This window comes from Miniopterus schreibersii, assembly GCF_964146895.1.
Source record: "Miniopterus schreibersii genome assembly, chromosome: 7".
Taxonomy (NCBI): Eukaryota; Metazoa; Chordata; class Mammalia; order Chiroptera; family Miniopteridae; genus Miniopterus; species Miniopterus schreibersii.
In genome coordinates this window covers 1,852,003-1,866,424 of record NC_138108.1, presented here as the reverse complement: position 1 = coordinate 1,866,424, position 14,422 = coordinate 1,852,003, and the positions used below count along the sequence as shown (strand labels likewise).

General features: G+C 60.0%; 1 long non-coding RNA gene across 1 annotated transcript; it reads right to left on the bottom strand.

The window, feature by feature from the left end:
* Positions 1-2,241: 2,241 nt before the first annotated feature.
* Positions 2,242-3,795, bottom strand: LOC308559534. Its single transcript, XR_013999169.1, has 2 exons — positions 2,869-3,795; positions 2,242-2,530 (listed from the first exon to the last, which is right to left on the bottom strand). It is a non-coding gene; the product is annotated as an uncharacterized lncRNA (long non-coding RNA).
* Between the last annotated feature and the right edge of the window lie 10,627 nt (positions 3,796-14,422).

Below are 14,422 nucleotides of genomic sequence, written 5' to 3'. Positions count from 1 at the left end.
GAGCCCCCCGGTCTGTGGTATTTCTCTAGAGGAGCCGAGTGGCTAAGGCAGGTGTGACTGTTAGGAGGCGTGGCTCCTTGGGGCCGTCTCTGAGGATGAGCTTCCACCCGCACTGAAGTCCCCGGGGTTGCTGGGCACGAGCAGAGACTCCGGTTGCTGCCAGTGGCGTGTAAACTGGCACAGCCTCAGCTGGAGGACAGGGCCACCCGCCCAGCTCCTGGCTGCTCCGGCCTGGGTGTGGAGACCACGCTGCGCACCGGGCCTCTGGCTCCGAGACTCAGTGGGCATTACTAAGCCACAGGAGAGGAGGGCTTGGTGACAGAGGAGCCAACCTCCCGTCCCCCTTGCAGAGTGGTCTGTGGGCTTGGCCGGGACAGAGAGGAACTCATTCGTCTCGAGGGTGGAGGCTGCTTGTGTGACTCGGCTGGTTCCCCTAGGTAAGCAGGAGAGCACACAGCGTCCCTGTGGGAGGCCAGCGTGGCCACACCGGGCAAGGGGACTTGTGTGGCCTTTTCACAACACTGGGCCCCCTCGGGTGCCACGTAAGACAAGGATGGAAGGCCAGAGAGAAAGCCAAGAGCAACAGAACTGCTCAACCTGTAGGTGGAGGTGGAAGGACCCAGATTAATTCCCCAGAACAGCGAGGAACGGCCCGTCATCAAATCCCTGTGCCCAGGAAGTCAAAAGTGTGGACGCGGGTGTCCAGTGGACCCGGATTCGGGCAGTGGCTCCGTCATTTACAGCTGCGTGGTGTCAGTCATGGTACTTAACCTCTCTGATCGCCACTTTCCTCACCTGTAGCGTGGCCAGCATCCCAGCGGCTCCCTCACAGGGCTTGTGTGACCGTTAAGTTGGGTCGTGTGTGTGCCGGGCCCGTGGGAAGCGCTCAGTAAATGTGGGTGGCATCTTGCTGCTGTTACTCCTGTTTCCAGCTGCGTGGAATACCGCGATGTCCTCCGCATGTCATTAGGTTAATTCAGAGGGGAGATCACCAGCAGTGGGGCGGCGACATTGGCAGCTCCTGAGTGTGGCGGGGCAGGTGTCCCTGTCCCCGTCTGTCTCTCGGGAGTGATCCTACCTCACACCACACACCTCATTCCTGATGAAGGGCCTACAGTGTGAACTGGTCAGGGTTCTCCTGGGTGAACTCAAGCATAGGCAAGCTGGGGATGTACTGAACCCCAAACAGGCACCAAAGCAGGGGGCTCAGGAAGGACGGGACCCAGTCTCCAGGAGAGGAGAAGACGGCAGAGGCCATTCTGCGTACCTTGAGTTTCGGCTTCAGGTGAGAGGCAGCCTGGACTCAGGGAATAAATGGCCTGCAGTCATTCACGTGTGGCTCAGGAAAGGCAGTGCTGGGGCCGGAAGGACCGGCCAACAAGGCGGGGTGGGGCTTTCTGGAAACATGCCTTGGCGCAGTCCCATCAGTGTTGCCCGGGAGGGGCTCACGTGCCATTCGAGGGCAAGACGTGACCACTAAGGTTTCAAGCACCAGTGTGTTTCATTTTGTGTTAGGAAAAAACACCGAGCTCTTGGTTTTATAGGGATTACCACTTAGAAAAAGTACAAAATAGGCCTTTACTTTAAAAGAATCCATTTTAAAATCTTAAGTAAATAGAGGTGACAGGTGGCTACAGCAGGTCACAAAGGGGCTTCACAGGTCAAGCAGCTTAAGGGACGGAGCCATAAAGGGAAGTTGTGGAGCGACCGCTATAAACACAAATGTCCCGGAGAATCCAGGGTCCTAGGTGCAACTGTGTTCAGGGACGAGACAGGAACCTAAGTGAGCAGCAGAGCAGGCCGGCTGAGAGGCAGCAGGGAGCAGTGGAGCTTGTGGTGAACTGGGGAGGGCGCGTCCCAGCTGCTCAGCTCCATCCCGCTGTCACCACAGGGAAAATGCAGGCTCGGGGCTGCCCGATCTTCTGGTTTCAAAGAAAAGTTGGACATTTGGACTTTTGTGAGAATATTTCAGATTTTTAAATGTGAGTGGCTCACACAAAAGCTGTAAGGCCTGGGTGGGCCACAGGGGCGTGTCGTGGACTGAAGCGTACCTCGGAGACACACCCCTGCCCTGTCCCCACCCGGCCCCAGGATGGAAGAGGCACCCGGACGCCGCAGACCTGGGGTCACAGGGCTCCTCACCGTGGTCCAGCAGAAGGAAAAACGGGCTCCAGGTAGAAGAGCTATGCCAGAAACTTGCCCTCCTCTCCCCCAAAAGATGGAAATTTTACTGAAAGAGGGTGTTTTTTTACAATATTTTATTATGAAAATGGGCAAACATACAGCAATGTTGGAAGAATTTTACAGTGAAAATCTGTCTCTGCCACCGAGATCCCGCCCTTAGCATCCCCCGGCCTTGCCTGGCCACATGCTGAACCTCCATCGCCCCTCCAGCCGCCGGCCCACCTACGTCCACTCGCAACGGCCTTTCAGGTAAATCGGGGGAGGAGGTTTTGGAAGGTGTCCTGGTCATTTCCTGTCTTCTTTCAGATTCATGTCCGTGTCCTGACTTTCCCTCCTCTGCTCTGTACTGAGGGAAACAGAAACCCAGGCCCATTGGCTTCTGGCTTCGGGATAGGTTTAGACAAGAGCAGACACTGCTGGAGGGGACCGGAGGGGAGAAACCAGGGTCTCTCTCTGTCTTTCTTTCTCTCTCAGTCTCAAGTGGCCCCCAATTTGACTACAAGGGACCCAGCAGTCCATCCCTCTAGGGTCCCAGCTCCTACCAGATACGACTCCCGGGTCCACGAGGTGGCCCAGGATCCTGGGCTCCAGCGACACCCCCCCTTTGTCCCTTGAGGCCCAGAGAGGAGCCTTCCTGCTCTTGCTATGTCCCTTGCCTTTGTCATGCCACATTCAGCTTCCTACCTCTTTCCATGACCTGTGGAAAGGTCCCTGCGTTGTGCTTCTATTTGGAATAAGCAGTGTGGGTTCTGCTGCCTTGGTTGGACCTGGCTAAACGAGAGGTTAGCAAGTACGTGGCACCCAGTCCCCGGGAGGCGCAGGCCACGCTAGAGGTCCACATGCAAGGTGTCTGTGGCGGGCAGTGCCTGTGAGAGGGGGAGGGGAGGCAGCAGGTGTGGGAAGGGACAGCCTCGGGCTGAGACGTCGGAGGTCTGACTCCATCGAGGAGGGCGAGGGAGGGTGGGGCTGTGCTGAGAACACGCTGGCCAGCCCTCAGAGGGCCCCACACTGGGTAGAAACGATCAGACCTCAACCCCCCACCATGCCCAGTACTTGTCTGGAGCGGCCGGCGAGACCAGCCTCGGCTCAGACCCCCGGGATGGGTCCTGCGGGTGCTGGAGCTGGAGGCTGCCGTAAACTCTCCTCTAGCTTTCTAGCAAGTTCTTTCCTGACAGGAAATCCCAGTGGCCACCCCATATCCATAACAGCAAGCTACCCTTCTGTAAAAACTGTCTAAATAACATCTTGATTCCATCCTGCAGGAGCTCTTCTCAGGCCGAGAAGCACCAAGAATGCAGCCCAACCGCCAAAGCTGATGTATGTGGTCCCAGAGCCAGAGTCTCCTCTCCACGGACACCCCTTAATGGGTAATGAATCACGAGTCACAGGGAGACGGGATGATTAGGCCCAGCTGGGATGAGTTAAACCATCCACACAACTCGGAGAAATATGTTAGGAGCTAAATCTCCTCCAGTTGTCTGCTGGAACATGGGAAACTGTGCTCGAAACTGACATCTGTAACCAGCTCCCGCCGCTCGGCCGAAAACCTATTCTTTAGACTCAGATGTAACTCACACACAGCAAAAGGAGCTCATTTGAAGCTCCTATGTCTATTAAAGAACACATTTCCATGAGTCTCAACACATGCATACAATCCTGGAGCCACCACCTAAGCAAAAACAGAAAACACTTCCGTCACCCCAAAAGGGCTCCTATTGCCCCCCTTAGTCAAAGCCCGCCCTCAGCCCAGAGGGGGACTGGCCTAGACTGAGTTCAGTTTGTGATCTCTGGAGCTCTGAGTAGACGGGACTACATTCTGTGCTCTCTTTGGTGTCCGGCGTCTTTCACTCAGCACAAGGTCTGTTCCCGGCACCCAGGTTGCTCTGTGTGTCCTCAGTTTGTCTTTTTTTTTTTAATGTTTTTTATTGATTTCAGAGAGGAAGGGAGAGGGAGGAGGTAGAAACAACAATGATGAGAGAGAAGCATCGATCAGCTGCCTCCTGCCCGCCCCACACTGGGGATCTAGCCCGGGACCCCGGCATGGGCCCTGACCAAGAATGGAACCGTGACCTCCTGGTTCAGAGGTCGGTGGGTGCTCAACCTCTGAGCCACGCCAGCTGGGCTAGTCTTATCTTATGACAGATGAGTAGAGTTACAGACTGAATGTGTGCCCCCAAATTCACGTTTAACCCTACCCCCCAGAGGGACTGTATTTGGAGTAAGGGCTTATAAGGAGGTATGTAAAGTTAATTGAGGCCGTAGTGAGGGCCCTGATCCATGAGAAGAGAGAGACCCCAGACCTTTCCCCACACAGGTGCACTGGGGAGAGGCCCTGCGAGGGCACATTGGGGAGGCGGCCATCGGCCAGCCAGGAAGAAAGTGGAGGGAGCCCGGCCGGGAGTGGCTCAGCGGTTGAGTATTGACCTAGGATCCAGGCGATCGGGGTTCAATTCCTGGTCAGGGCACATGCCTGGGTTGCCGGCTCGATCCCCAGTGGGGGGCGTGCAGGAGGCAGCCGATCAATGACTCTGCTATCATTGATGTTTCTCTCTCCCTCTCCCTTCCTCTCTCTGAGACCAATAAAGATATATTTTTTTAAAAAAGAAAGTGGAGGGAAACTGGACCTTGGACGTCTAGCCTCTAAAACTGAGAAAATGCGTTTCTGGTGTTTAAGCCACCCAGTCTGCAGCCTAAGGGGCTAACACGAGTAGTAAGTAGACAAGAAAGGAAGGAGGGAGGGAGGGAGGAAGGAAGTTCACACTAATGGTCCTTTAACTCGGTGCAGCTGAGAGCTGGAAATCTTTAGAAAGGCCAGAGGCTGGTCTTTAGCTTTGCTAACACTGTGAGGACCCAAGGAAATGCACCAAATTAAACAACACGGTGGGACAGCAGATGCGCTGGTTAAGATGGAGTCGCAAAGAGGCCCATCGTCTTCTGTGTCCTTTGCGATAAACTCTCAAGCGAGCTGCTGCTCTGCAGGGAAACCAGCGCGTTGCCCGAGCGCGCGGGAGGGGCGCGGGCGAGGGGCGTGGGCAAGGGGCGCGCGGGCGGGGGGCGCGCGGGCGGGGGGCGCGGGCGGGGGGCGCGCGGGCGGGGGGCGCGCGGGCGGGGGGCGCGCGGGCGGGGGGCGCGCGGGCGGGGGGCGCGGGCGAGGGGCGCGCGGGCGAGGGGCGCGCGGGCGGGGGGCGCGGGCGGGGGGCGCGCGGGCGGGGGGCGCGGGCGGGGGGCGCGCGGGCGGGGGGCGCGGGCGGGGGGCGCGCGGGCGGGGGGCGCGCGGGCGGGGGGCGCGGGCGAGGGCGCGGGTGGGGCGTGGGCCTGGGGACAGCTGGCTGCGCGCAGAGACGCCCACGCCCCCGGTGGGCTGCGGCCGCCTGAGCTGGGAAGCGCCGCGCGCGGGGCTTCCCAGGCCCACGGCCGTCCACTCCGGATCTGACGCGCGGGCCGGTTTGGCAGAACTGCTGACCGCAGCGTCCAGACGTCTGAAACCCGCCGCCTGTGAAATCAACCACAGCCGCTGCGCGATCGCGCAGGCCCGCGAGCTGAAACCAGACACCCAGAAACGTGGCAAGGCCTCCGGCGTAAAGATGAACACCCCGAAGCGCGCAGGCCCCACGTGGGTCCGCGGGAGGAAATCTGTCCTTGTAGGTGCCACAGACGCTGATGGAGATCAGATGGCGCAGCCTCCCGACAGCCGCCCACGCTCCTCGCGGCCGGCGCTGCGTGGACTCACCGCGGGTGGGGTCGGGACCCGCGGACGGGTCAGCGGACACAGGTCTGCGGGGTGGCTGCCCCTCCTGACAGCGCGTGGTCCTGGGTCCCCAGCTCCCCTGGATCCGCCCGGGCCGCAGGGTCAGCCGCAGGAACCCCTCTGGCCAGTAGAGGGCACCCGAGGGCAGGGGCACTGAGCTGGTTGCCCTGCAGGCGGCTGGGCTGGGGGGGCCTGTGGTTAAAGGAGGGGCTGAGTGCGCCCAGGCCCAGCACGAAGCTCTCCCAGGAGCCTGGTGATGCTGCTGGACAGACAGAGGCCAGCAGGGTCACCGGGCTCCTGCAGACTTGGCCCCCTGGGACAAGGTTCTTCCCTCCCTTCCAGGATGAGTCCCCAGTAGGCACAGATTTAAGGTCAGCCCTGTGACCCCTGCATTCCAGGGGAGCTCCCAAGGCCAAAGGAGGCCGGAGGGACTGCACTGATGGTCAGCATGCAGAGCCCAGGCTGAGCCAGCAGAGAGGAAGAGGCGGGCGGGGTCAAATCGCAGAGCCGGGGACAGCAGGTGATGCTGAGAGCATGTTTCTTACAGCTGGGGACAGTGAAACGAAGGAGGGCCTTAGAATAGAAGCAATAGGAGAGAGCCTAGGTGGGCTGCTTTGGCCCCATGAGGCCAGGACAAGAGTGTGGGCTTTGTTCTCAACTGCAAGGCCCCCATTTCACTGCAGGGACAACAGGGTCCCACTGGGTGGGGCTGGAGCGCAGGACAGACCACATGGAGCAAAGCCCAGGATGTGGGTGCAGAGGTCCCAGAGATACCCAGCTCAGGGAACCCCCTCAGTCGTTCGTGCTGGGTGTGGTAGGACCATGAGGAGAGCTTCCGACTTCTCTATGGAGCCCTCCCTCAGTTGCCTGGAACTCAGGACACATGTTCCCACCGCCGCTGCGCAGGCCCCACGCCAGAAACCACACAACCCACGGATGACTCACCCGCCAACACGGACAGCTAGTTTCCCATTGTTTCCTGGGAAATGGCAGACCCAGGTCCCCTCTGTCTGGCTCCCTCCCCTACCCAGCCCTCCTGGCCCACCTACCGGGTGCCCCTGCCCAGTTCCTGGGGCCTGTGTGGTTCTGCCTCTGATCTGGTCCAAGGCAGGAGCTGGGCCACCTCAGTGTTCAGACCAGAAAGGAAGGAGCTGGGAGCCAGTGGGTCTTCCCAGCAGTAGCTGCTCATTGCTGGTGGGGAGAGAGGGGGCAGCCCTGGCCTGGCTGCAACCCGGCGGCTGTGGGAGGGTCCCCGGAGGCCTGTGCATCCTCCTGGCCCTGGGGCCCCAGTGGGCTACAAGCCAGGATCTTGACCCTGGGTTGGGATGGAGGGAAGTCCCAGTACTCCTGACACCCCCTCCCTGGGAAATTCGAGGACTCCCTTAGCTGGACAGTGATGCAACGCGCTGGTGTGACTCCCGGTAGGTCGAGAGTAACAGCGCAGCTGGGACACGATTTCCCAAGCAACCCGCATACCGGGACTTGGGCCACCAACAAGCCAGGCAGGGGCCCCAAGAGACGAGAAATTTCTGTAAAATTTGCATAAGCATTCAAGTAACTACTGTGGCTAAAAGCTCTTCTGGAGGCCCCAGGCTGGACCTCCATAGCTTACTTCTGGCTGGAGCTGATTTTATTCGCAATCACACGTGAGGGGGGAGTCAGAACAGGTCGCCTGATATGCGCTGGGGTTAAAGGCTCTAGTTCCCACTGACAGTCCCCTGGGGAAGGGGCCTGGGCCCGGCACTCAGGAGTAGCCAGTGCGTCGCAGGCCGGTGTCAGGGGCCCGAGGGTCCCTGGGAAGAAGGACTGGGAGCTGAGGGCGTGAATTGCGGGTCCTTCTGCAGCAGCCCCTGGATCCTCCTGGGGTGGGGGCCAGGGACCAGCCCCACCCCAAGGGGCAGACGCGGGGGCGGGGCGCCTGCATGCTGGTGGGGGGCTCACCGCCAGCAGAAACCGCATCCCTGCCTTTCTTTAATTACGCGTTTGAGTTAAGCCCTTTGGCCGCAAACGGAAAGCCTTTGAGGCCGCAGCCAGGCCCGGGCGGAGGCAGTGGGCAGACGTCGGGGGGCGGAGGGGGGGCGCCCCGCTGGTGGGGGGGTGAAGGGCGACCTCGCGTCTGCAGCAAGCGGGCATCCGGGCGGCGCCCAGGCCCCGCGGCGCGCGGAGCTCTCCGTGCTGCTCCGCCCGGCCCAGGAGCCCAGCGCGCAGGGCGCGGGGAGGGTCCTGCGTTAACTGTGGGGACGCCGAGGCCGCCCGCCGAGGAGCCCGGGTTCTGCATCAGCCTCAGGGGGTTAAATCGCGGGGCCACCGCCTCTTTCGGGCAGGAGCTTGGGCACCGCGCGGCCCGTGAGCCTCCCGCCGTTGGCCTCTTTCGCCCCCTGTCGGTGCGGAGGAGTCACGGCAGGAAGTGAAGGGGCAGCGGGCTTGGGGCTGGTCCCGACCACAGGGCTCTGCCCCGTAGGGTCCCCTCTGCGCATTCTGGGGCCCACATCCAGGGCAGGGTGTCCGGATGGGCCAGGTATTCGCCAGTCCTGGTGATGTCGGGGTCGAGCCCTGGAGGATGCCTCTGACTTTCGTCCCTTGCTGTGTCCCCAGCCAAGGTGGACCCGTGGTCAGGATGCAGGGAAGAGGGAAGAGAAGAGAGGACGTTTGACGTGATGAGCACTGTCCTGAGGACAGAGGCTGACGTCCACGGCACACCTGTCTGGTCAGTGTCCCTTCTGCAGTAGGTGGCCTCTGGCGACCGTTGACAGGAGATGCAGGACTCACACATGGTTCCCGCTCCAAAGGTCCCACACATGCCTCTCTATCTTTATTAGATATCACCTCATATCTGGTTTACACATCTTCAAAACACGCTAATTTAAATAAATACTAAAGTATTTTTTAAAACATTTTTTAAATCTACCATTAAGGAGCTTACAGTCCCGATGCCAACCTTGGGTGGGGGTGCTAATTTTACAAGCAATTGTAAGGAAATGAAAGATTAAGAACCACCCCCATGGGGTGTGGAAACGTGTAAGATGCTCTGGTCTCCAGTGTGTGCACACAGCAGCTGATGGTGCGGGCGGGAGCCCCCATCCTAGCATCGCCCAGGGGCCCAAACGCCCAAATGCACCCCCAGCGCTTCAGGGCACACCTGCGACCAAGCGCTCTGACCTGAGCAGCATCGTGTGGCTTTGAAAGCTCCTTACAAATGATCACAACCATCCTGTAAGGTTGTGCTCAGCGGTTAGAGCATCGGTGAAGGACTGAAGGGTCCCAGGTTCGATTCTGGCCAAGGGCACATACCTCGGTTGTAGGCTTGATCCCTGTAGGGGAGACAACCAGTCGATCTCTCTCTCTCCCCCTTCTGCTGTTTCTGAAAAACAATGGAAAAAAATATCCTTAAGTGAGGATTTAAAAAAACAAAACAAATCATCACAAGGACCCTGTAGGGAAATGGCTTAGTTTCCTCTCTGGCAAAACGGAGAGACGGCCACCGCGCACCTAACAGCGCTGACTATTTACGTATTTATTTGTATTCCTGTCCCCATCGCGCAGATAGGACACTGAGTTGCAGAAGTAGTCCCAGGGGACAGAAGGCGCTTTCTGTTGGATTTTTTTTTTTTTTTTTAAATGGAGAGCGCTCCTGTTCGCCCGACTCCGGAGCAGAGAGGGGCGAGGGCGCTGGGGAGGAGGGACAGGCCCCCTGGGCTGGGGATGGTGCGCGCCCCAGGAGCGCGGGGTCTGAGCGCCCAGCGTCCTGCCATGCGCCCCGCAGGGTGTGCGCTGCGCCCTGACTGCGCCCCAGCCGCGACTCCGGGACCCGCGGGACCTTTCTGGGTGGGCAGGGCCTCCGCGCCCTCCCCGCGGGGGACCCCGGGCGTCCTGGGCTCCGGGTCCTGACCCACGCAGGGCGGAAGGCGCCGAGGGGCACGGGATCTGCGCGAGGAAGCCCTGGGCTCCAAGTCCCCTTCCCAGTTGCTGTCCCATGAGTCCGTGGCTTTGGCTAAGGCTCTCTTCCAAGCCTCAGTTTCCCCATCTGTAAAGCCGGAGTAAAGAGCGTTACAGCTGCAGGGCCGGGTGGGAACGACGCGCGGTGCCGCGCGCTCCGCAGGTGCGTCCAGGCGAGCGGGCGCCCGCGCACGGGGCGCAGGGCCGCGGGGCAGGAACGCGGGGCAGGACCGCGGGCAGCGGCGCGCTCGCCGGCTGCGGGCTCAGCCCCCCGCCGCCGTCGCCTGTCTCCCCGAAGCCCGCTGGGGACCGAGAGCGGGGCGCTCTCCCCCTGGGCGCCTTCCGCGCGGGCGCCGGGGTGGCTCGGCCCTCCTCCCGGCGCCCCGAGGTGCCCGCGCTCCCGGACTTGGGCGGGGCACTGCCCACGTGACCCGGCGGGCAGCACCCGGACCTCGCTCGCTGCCCTCCAGGCCCAGGCAGTCAGGAGCTCCTGCCCTGCGCCCTGACCAGACGCCCCGGCTCCTCCGCAGCAGGGCTGGCAGGCCCGGCAGAGAGTGGGTGAGTGCTGGGGGAGGGGGCAGAGGGGCCCGGGTGGGGCCCAGGACAGAGGGCTCAGGCTCAGGGAGGGTCCGCGGAGATGTGTGCGGCTCTGCTGGTGTGGAAACGCCCCCAGAGACCCCTGGCCTCACTCCGAGCTGGTGAGGAAATCCTGTCCAGCCCCGGGAACCCCAAACCTCCCGCTTCACCAGGACATTCTGATGAGCCCGGTCCGGGTCCTCAGCAGCCCATTTGGAGGGAAACTGCGCTTTTAGTGGGAGCCCTATGGTGGGTCCTGCAGGCTGAGCTGGGGCCTCAGGGGACCCTCGCTGGGGCTGGACACCCAGGGCCCAAGGCTGTTGGGTAAATGCTGCCTCCTGGGCTTCCTGCCCTGCCGATCTTGGGGACAGAGCCCCAGGATGTCCTGGCAGGGAGGAGGGTCCCCGCCTCCAGAAGCCCGGCTTCATTGGACTCCCCTTTTCTTTGCTGCCAGGCCCATCTTCGCCCACCTGCCCTGCTGTAGGGATGCGGGGAGGGTCTGTGGGCAATGCCTGAGCTAAAGCTCCTTGTGACTCCCCAAAGGTTTCATAGGCACAGACCGTAAACCCCACCTCATTTGCAGTTGGATTGGGGCCTTTCCATCAGCTTTTGTGTGTCTTGTTTGTTTAAAATCTTAATTGCATATTTCTTTCTGAGAGGTTGGAGTGGTCATGGGGGAAGGGGAGGCCCCCAGGAGCCCTCTAGCTGCAGAGGCTGCCCCTGGCCATGGTGGTGAAGTCCAGGGAGAGGGCCAGGGCTGGCAGACCATGGGCAGCTGAGCCTCGGCGTTGGCACGGGTGCAGGGACAGTGCCAGGCACACAGATAAGCAGGCAGCCGTCTCAGTGATGACGGCATCAGTGTCTGAAAACTACCAGCGGCTGAGTGGCTGGTGGGGGATCAGGGTGTTAAAGCAGGCTCTCGGGAAAGGTGGCCCTGGTGGCCTTGGGTGACAAGGTAGTGGCTGCTCGGGTGGTCCTGTTCTTTCAGAAGCAACCTCTGGAGGAAGAACTCCCTCCTCCCCCCCATCTTATACCCCCTCCCCTTTCATTCTAACACCCTGGCTTCCTGCAGGGCTGGACAGGGCCCGAGAGGCCACAGAGCCCGACCATTGTCCATGGTTCAGTGGGAAAGCTGAGACCCAGGGAACTTGTCCCGGGTCAGCGGGCCCCCGGCACCTGAACTAGGGTGGGAAGCCAGCTCCTGACTCTCAGCCCCACCCTGGTCCCGCAGCCTCAGCCTGGGACCTGTACTTGCTGTGGACGATGGAGCTGAGGCCGTCACTGCAAATGCAGGACCGTGTCGGTGTATAAATTAGGGACCTGGCAGGGCAGAGAGAATGGCAAGCGGTGGGCGGGCTGCAGAGCCCTTACCCAGGGTGGGCGCTGCAGGAGTGACCTCAGCTCCTCCCGGCGCCACAGGTGTGCCGGTGCACCTGGGGGGGAGGGGACTCCGTGGAAATGTGCTCATTTTGCAGCTGAGGACGGCTCGAGGGTTGTTTCCTACCAGTGGCAGCAGGCCCTGCCTGGGGGCAGCATATGGGAAACAGCACTGAGGTGAAGGCAGAGGCCCCCCCCATTGCACCTGTGCCCTGCCCCCACTCACACCTGTGCCCTGCCCCCACTCGCACCTGTGCCCTGCCCCCCTCGCACCTGTGCCCTGCCCCCACTCGCACCTGTGCCCTGCCTCGGGTGTGCCCTCTCGGGTGCGCACCGCCCCTTTATCAGGGAGAACACCACCTCACACCTCGATTCTGAGTCAGCGCGCGTTCCTGCACTGTTAGCTGACATTTGGTGAGGGAGTTTAGTGGCCCCCAGTTTTATTGGCTCGGGCGGTGGCCACTCATGATCACCATTGTTCCCAGGCTTGGCCCAGCCGCCCAAGGCATGGTGGAGCCAAGTGCCCTGAAGGAGGAAGCCTGCCCAGACTTCCCTTTAATTCTGCCAAAATCTGAACTCAGAGCCTTAACAATAAAGACGGCACACCACTGAGATTCAGCAGCCCGGGCCAGGATATTCATTTCATTTTTTTTATTTTTTTGTTAATCTTCACCCAAGGGTATTTTTTCCATTGATTTTTAGAGAGAGTGGAAGGAAGAGAGGGAGGGAGGGAGGGACAGAGAAACATTGATGTGAAAGAGAAACATTAATGTGTCGATTGGTTGCCTCCGCATGTGCCCTGACCGGGGCCGGGGATCGAACCTGCAACCCAGGTATATGCCCTTGACCGGGAACCAAACCTGAAACCTTCCCAGCAAGCTCACCTGCCTGTCGGCCCCTCTTCTCTGCATCATGACTGTTCAATGACTGGGGGAGGCCAGCAGCCTCAGAGATCAAAAATGTGATTAACTCTGAGCAGGGGAACAGGCGCAAACTGAAAGTGTTTTCCTCAGGAACCTCATGACTGGGAGTTATCGCCACGGAAATGGGGGGCGGGGAGACAGCCCGGGGTGGAGGCTGCCCTCCCAGCGCAGGGTCCCTGGGAGGTGCCCCGGCAGCAGCCCTGCGCCCTTCCTGGGCGGCCCTGGACTGTGGTGGGTGAGGGGCACCAGGTGGACATCGGGCCTGGTGAGCAAGGAAGCAGGAGATGATGGGCTGAAAGGCTGTCCCCTCCCCGAGCCCACAGGGTCCCGTGGCGTGGCTGTGCCTGGCAGAGGGGCTGGCTCTTCCACCTACTCCAAGCATCCCCACCTGTGCCCCAACCTGAGGCAAGCCAGAGAGGGCGCTGGCAACATGCCCCCAAAACTCCAGTGGCTTTTGGTGTGTGGGTTTTAAATGCTGAGGCCAAACATGCTCTTTATTCAATTTAAGATTATTTTCTAAACATCATATTTAAAATGCTTTAAGCATTTTGTCAATCTGTTCAATGGGAAGATTAGGTCACAAAAAAGACCAGGTCCTGCACCGCTGACCCTCCATCCCCTGCACCCCTGCTGTCCCAGGACCGGCGCCCTCGGGGGCATCTCCTCCCTGCCCCAGGGCACAGCCTCCTCCGGGCAGGTCTGAGACTGGAGTCACTCTCCCTCTGTCCTCCCCTTGCCCCTGCTGCTCACCCCATAGTTGGGCCAGATCTAAAAATAAGCACTTGGGCCCTAGCCAGTGTGGCTCCGTGGTTAGAGCACCGGTCCATGCACAGAAGGGTCGCGGGTTCGATTCCCAGTCTAGGGCACATACCTGGTTTGATCCCCGGTCCTAGTCTGGGCACATGCGGGAGGCAACGAATCCACGAGTCTCTCTCACATCCATGTTTCTCTCTCTCTCTGTGCTGCTCCCCTGTTCCACTCTCTCTAAAAAAAAATCAACGGAAAAAATATATCCTCAGGTGAGGATTACCAAAAAATAAAAATAAGCACTTGGGCAAATTTTTCAGGTAACGTCTAACCCATGAAGCAGCGGCAGCCTGTGCTGGGGTTAGCTACGTGGGATGTGTGTTCACAATGCCGAGTCCATCGTCACTGGTTTAGACAGAGCACAGTGGACGTGTATCACGCTCCTTAATGACGCGGGGTCATCCTGGGAGCCTCCAAGGTGGCGCTAGGCCGGGAGGCCGAGGTTCCCGTGGTCGGGGGCAGGCTGTGTGCCTCCCTGGGCTGTGGCCTCCGGGGTCCCATCTCCACGTGTTCCTGGCCGGTCTCGCTCTAGGGAGCCAGGAGCCAGGCCTCATCCCCGGGAGACGGAATGTCACTATCAGCTGATGGTCATGAGCTCTCATCTGCTCCGAAAAGAGAATTTCAAAGAATGTGCTTCCTAGGATACAATTTTTTTTTTTTTCTCAAAAGTGGTTAAAAAAATAAAACTGAATAAATCTCAGTCATCCATCAAATAACTTTTTGTTCCAATTTTTTAAAACCCGGAAACTATGCTCCGGGGAGCATCGAAAATCCATTTTGTTTTCATGTTTTCTTGTCAGTTCAGCTCTAATGAGGACAGTGTGGATGATCCTGGCACTCGGGATCCCCTCCGATGTGGGGTGCGAAGTCA